This window comes from Elephantulus edwardii, unplaced genomic scaffold (genome assembly GCF_000299155.1).
Source record: "Elephantulus edwardii isolate Elephantulus edwardi_28Jun2011 unplaced genomic scaffold, EleEdw1.0 scaffold00240, whole genome shotgun sequence".
NCBI lineage: Eukaryota > Metazoa > Chordata > Mammalia > Macroscelidea > Macroscelididae > Elephantulus > Elephantulus edwardii.
In genome coordinates, this window is record NW_006399990.1 from 3,503,242 (window position 1) to 3,509,746 (window position 6,505).

Here is a 6,505-nt window from a genome sequence, read left to right on the forward strand (position 1 = left end):
GCTCTTGTACATAGGGTCGCTATGAGTCACAAGCGACTCAGTGTCACATAACAACAACAACAAAATTTATAGTATGACCTTGAGCCTGGATATTCTTAATCTTTGGTGGTGGTTGTTGTTTTCACTGAGATTTTTAATGAAAGTTTATAAAGAACATGGGTTTCTGATCTTTCATTGTTGCACATTTCCCTCCCTGCCCTTCCTCCCCTCACAACATGTTTTCTTTGGAAAAAATGTTATTTCAGTGTTATACAGCCCCCCCCCCAACCCTGTGCGCCCCAGATCACTTTACGATGCAGCTTGTATTATGGACTCTTGTCATGCTAGTAAAACCTAATCACATATTCCTTTTACATAGTTCTCTTTGACCCAACAATTCCATTACTGGGAATATACCCTAAAGAAACCAGAACTGCCACCTAAGCAGATATATGTACACCCATGTTTATTACTGTTTTGTTCACAATAGCAAAGAGTTAGAAACAGCCCGAGTATCTATCAGCAAACGAATGGATAGAGAAGCTCTGGTATATTCACACTATTCAATATTATGCAGCTCTGAAAAACAAAGAACTCAGGAAATATTATAGAAAATGGATAACCATGGATGACATTATGCTGAGTGAAATTTCTCAGTTACAAGAAGACAAATACGGCATTATTCCACTGTTATAAAGCAGGACTGACATAGGAATTCTGGGGAAGCTAAGAAAAGAGGAGATAAATAATGTACACTACAAGGAGCTAGTTTTTCAAAAAAGATTGATAAAATTGGCAAACCATTGGCAAACCTAACAAAGAAAATAAAAAATAGAAGGCACAGCTAAATCGATTAAGAAATGACAAAGCTGCCATCACAACTGAACCACATAAAATGAAATAGATAATATTGGAACACTAGGTAAAACTATAGCAAAGGGAAGAAATCAAGATATTAAGGAATTTTACAGTAGATTTCAAAGGGCAATGCAAGACAGAATAAAGTATTATAATGAAATGTGCAAAGAGCTGTAGTCAGAAAATCACAGGGGCCAATCTTGTTCAGTATTTCTTAAGCTCAAGGAACTGAAGAAGAAATTCAAGCCTTGAGTTGTATGCTTTGGGCAGCATATTAAATTATCCAGGAATTATTAAAAGAATATGGAAAGAGTATACAGAATCCTCGTACTAAAAGAAATTGGCAGACATAGAAGAAACTCATGAAACAATATATGAGCAAGAGCCTGTGGTGATGAAGGAAGAAGTTCAAGCTGCTCTGAAAGAACTGACCAAAACAAGGGCCCAGAAATTGATGGCATACCAATTGATATATTTCAACAAATGATGCTGCCCTACAAGTGTGCACCAAGTTGTGCCGAAAAATAGAGGACAAGTATCTGGTCAACTGACTGGAAGAGATCTTTATTTGTTCCCATTCCAAAGAAAGGTGATGCGACAGAGTGTGGAAATTATTGAATAATATCATTAATTTCACATGCAAGCAAGATTCTGCTGAAGGTTATCCCAAAAGGACTGGAACAGCACATCAACAGAGAACTTCCAGAAGTACAGGCTGGATTTAGAAGAGGCCATGGTACTAGGGATATTGTAACTAACGTCAGATGGATCTTGGCTGAAAGCAGAGAGACCAGAGAAATGTATGTCTGTGTTCCATTGACTACACAAAGGCATTTGACTGTGTACATCACACACAACAAGCTGTGGTTGATTCTGAGAAGAATGAGAATCCCAGAACACTTGGATGTTTAATTGTAGGGCTGCATGATTTGATGGGTGAAGGGTGGAAGAAAATGGGGAAGATCTGGTGTTAAAATCAATGTATACAAATTTAGTAAATAAACCAGTATTTAAAAAAAGTAAAACAGAGTAATAATATTTACCTTATGTTTATCAATAAGGCTAAATGACATTACATAAATAAACAGAGCTTGATTACAATTGAAATTTCATAAAGTGAATAAAATTAAGAACTATGATCTAGTTTAAGGACCTAGTAGAAACACTTTTTCTTTCTCTATTTTCAGAAAAAATCTGTTAGAAACCAAATAGCCATATTCTACTATTTTTACAATCAAATGTTCCATAGAGGTGTGAAGGCTTTGGCAAACATCTATGGTTAGCTAGACATTATAATGATTATTTGTTGTAGTGTGTCATCCATCGAGTAGTTTTTCAGAGGCAGTTAACCATGGGAGAAGATTGCCCATCTTTATCCTGGAAAGCAGTTGGTGGATTTGAACTGTTTTCCTTCAGGATTGCAGTGCAACTTTTTGCCACTAGAGCATTACAGATAATTGTTTTGCTCACTATAATTCATCGTGATCCTTCAGTACATATGTACTGCAAACAGTGCTGCATCTTGCACTGTGCCCATAATTATATCATTGTGATCCACAGGGGTTCCATTGCTTGATTTTTCAAGTAGTTTACCAGACATTTCTTTCCATGCTTTTTCTAGAAGCTCCAAGGAATCTGTACAACATAGCAAAGACATTCTAGCTTTTGTTGACCAATAAATAGTGACTACATATGGCATCTATTTGTCAAGAACTGAATCTAACTCGAGCAAGGAAACTGGCAATTCCACCAGTGAATCCTCAATTTCCTTCAGCTGCTTAATAGATACTGAAAATATAGTCCTTCAAGGAAAGTTAGAAAGATATCCGACCAAAGAAAAATGAAGAAATTTCATTAACATATTTTCCTAGATTAACCATCCAGTCTTCAAAAACTGATAACTTTGAAACTAAATTACAGCTGTCACTTTAAGGAGAAAGGGCATCTCCTTAATTACCAAGCTGTTGAGTTAGTGAATTTTTATGCCCTCTTTTCTCTCTCCTATATATTCTCTTTTTGACTGGTTTTGACTGAGCCAACTATGAAAAGCCCTTTGTTTGGTTCTAAATTATTCCATTTCAAAATGGTACATTTGCTGTCCAAGCAGGTTTCCTAAAGTATCCCTTGACACCCTAAACTAATTGGATATTTTAAATTTAAAATTAGAAATCATTAGAATTGCATAAGGTAAAATTATGAGTAGATCATACCAATACAAGTTTCTGAATGTGTCACACTTCTGGGAAAAACTTGAACAAATAAAGATTTAAACTTTGACACTAAAGGGAAAATTTAGAAATCAAGATGCCGTTTCACAAATCTTAGAACATTAAATAAATAGGTTGCTGGAAAGACCATCCATGAAACGAGAGACTTTTTCACATATTTTGTGCAAGGGTTAAACATGCCAGCATTTTAGGTAGCAAATTTGCCATGTTTGGCTAGCTATGGGAAATGAGTTCTAAATCTCTGTAAAGTTCAGTTGAGTAATTTCAATAGAAAATACATGAATTTCACAGAGGTGAAAGTTAAATTACCTTTCCCTCTTAACGTAGACAGCAAATTGGGAAAATGATAGCTGCAAAGTTTTGGGTTTTTTAAAATACTCAACAATATATTAGTACCTGAATTATTTGAGTAATTAATGATATTTTTTTAAATCATGAAGACTTTCTTTTAAAAAAAATCATGTTTGTCAAACAACAAAACAAAACAACCAACATTTATATTTTAGCTTTTTATTATTTTTAATGTAAATACTTGTCTAGACTTTCATCTTTTTCTAAACACTGTAATTTAAACAACTTTAGAATTAAAACAAATATAATTTTTAAATGAATCTTTAATGTTAAATATTATGTATGTTTGTATAAGCCTAGTCTTTGCTTTGACAAGTAAGATGAGTAAACACAAAAGCTAGGCATGCGTAAATAAGAGTTCATTAAAACATATTCTATCCTATAGAATAATTTCTCTGTAATAAATTTAAGTCCTAGAGATTTAGAAAAAAAGAGATTAAAAACAAAGTTTCATAAAGGTAATATTTCAAATGTGGGCAGTATTGTTAAAGGTAGAATCAAAATACATGTAAAGAAGGCAAGTTTTAAGCTATAAAAGCAATATGACCAAAGAAATAAATTGTAGTGTCAAGTATTTAGGCAGGAAAAAAGTGACAGGTCACAAATGACAATTAGAAAAGCGGGTGATAAGCTGAGTGAAGACTTACCACTAAAGGAAGGAATAATTATTATTTTTTTTCAAGAGTGTTGCATAATAAAACGTATTTGTATTTCAGTCATCACACAATATTATAGAAGAATCCTTAGGGGTACTTGATTTAGAATCAGACTTTCTAGGTTCAAAACTAGGAGTAATTAGATAATGCAAATGATTAAGCATTCAATTATTAACCAAAAGTTTGGTGATTTGAATTCAACTAGAGATTCTTCTGATGAAACATTGGTAATTTACTTCAGAAACTGGAGAACAGTCTTACTCTGATACATGTAGTTTTGTCATGAGTTGAAAGACTTGACAGAAACTGTTCATTTTTGGTTAGGGGTAAAGGGGTGATGAAGGAGTGACTTAATTTATGTATTAGGTACAATCAGATTAAAGTAAAAATTATTACCTTCAACAAAGGAGAGTACTAAATTAATTAATGTGTGTGAGGCGTTGAAATAGAGCTTAAAAAATGCTTGGGGTAGTCTCAAAAGACAATCATGCCTGGTAAAGTACAGAACAAGAATGAGGAAGACCTTTAACAAAATGTAGTCACACAGTGACTGTAACAGTGACTGGATAGCAGTAATTATGAGACTAGTGAAAGATAGACCTGTGCTTTATCTGTTATATGTGAGATCACAATGAGAATAACTTCTCCACATTTAACAATAAGAAAAATATGGGCTGCCTGCTTTATGGAAAGGGACATTTTCTAACACAAATGATGATGTGAATGGAGGAGGGGAAAAGCAATGCAAAGTAATCAACTTGTCCTGGTGCAATAATCTCCACTAGACTTTGAGTTTTATAAAGGCTAGGATGCTATGTAATATATCCTTACATTTCAAATAGCTAAGAGAATACTAGGTGCATAAAGTAATAAGAAATATAGTGAGTGTTATGAAAGAAGCTAAGGCAAATCTGAGTGGTTTGCAGTAAAAATTATTCTTCCCTCTCTTTTTTAATTTAAATAAAATTAATTAGCATAAAATAAATACTGGTTTACTTACAGTTCTTATACATTGTTTTCCACACTAGAGCTTTAATATTTCCTTCACCGCCTCCCCCAATCAAATTGTGTGACCCTGTGATTAACCACCTCTCTCACTCCTCCTCAACCCTCTGCTCCCACCCTTGGATTGTCATACACGTTCTACAATAATGGTCTTATACAGTATTTGTCCTTATGGGACTGAATTATTTCACTTAGCATAATGCTCTCTAGTCACTTCCAAGTGAGGTAGTGATTTACAAAATCATTGCTGTGTACTGTGTAGTATTACATTTTACAACTGTACCATAATTTCTCAATCCTTTCCACTGTGGTTGGGCATTTGGGCTGTTTCCATCTTATTGCGATGGTCAATAATGCTGCTATGAACATTGGTGTACAAGTCTCCATTTGTGTGCCAGTTCCTCATTTTCTCAGGGTTTATTTCAAGTAGTGGAATAGCTGGGTCATATGGAATTTCTATGTTCAGCTTTTTGAGGAAGCGCCAAATTGTCTTCCAGTGTGATTGCACCATATTATAAACTCACCAACTGTGTTTGAAAGTTCCCACCTTTCCACATCCTCTCCAACATTTATTGCTTGCTACCCTGCTAAATTTTGCCACTGTTACTGGGTAAGATGGTTCTCAGTGTGGATTTGATTTGCATCTCTCTATTTGCCAGTGATTTTGAGAATTCCTTCATGTGTCTGTTGGCTACCTGAATTTCTTCCTCTGTGAAAAGTCTTTCCATGTCTTTTGCCTATTTTGTAATTGTGTGATCAGTCTTTTTTTTTTCTTCTGGAGGTCCAGGAGAATTTTGTAAACATTTGTTATAAAACCCTTGGTTGAGATGGTACTGCTAAATGTTTGTTCCCATACAGTACGCTCTTTTTTTTCGCCCTATTGGAAAACATTTTTGATGAGCACAGAGATTTAATTATTAGAAAGTATCATTCATAAATTTTATCCTCTCCAGATCGAGAATTTCTGGCTGTATTCAGCAGTCTCTTTACACCATAGGCTAAACTTTCTAATCTTTATCCGTTTGCTACTATAAACTTGATATTTTTGAGAAGGTCTCTGATCTAGATTGAGTTGACTTTTCTGTATGGTGTGAGATGTGGATCCTCTTTCAGCTCTCTGCATGTAGCAGTCCAGTTTTGCCAGCACCATTTGTTGAAGACATTGTCATTTCCCCATTTGCTAGTTTATATTTCCTTGTTGAATACCTGTTGACCATAGATGTTGTTGTCCTTATTATGTGCTGTCGAGTTACCTGCAACTCATAGCGACCCTATGTAAAACAGCCATACACCCTGCTCTATCTTGTGCCATCTCACTCTCTCTGGCACACTTACGCCCAATACTTCACTCACTTAATCAATCCATCTCATCGAGGGTCTTCTCCTGCACCGTTCCTCCAACCTCCCAAGCATGACATCGCTCTCCAA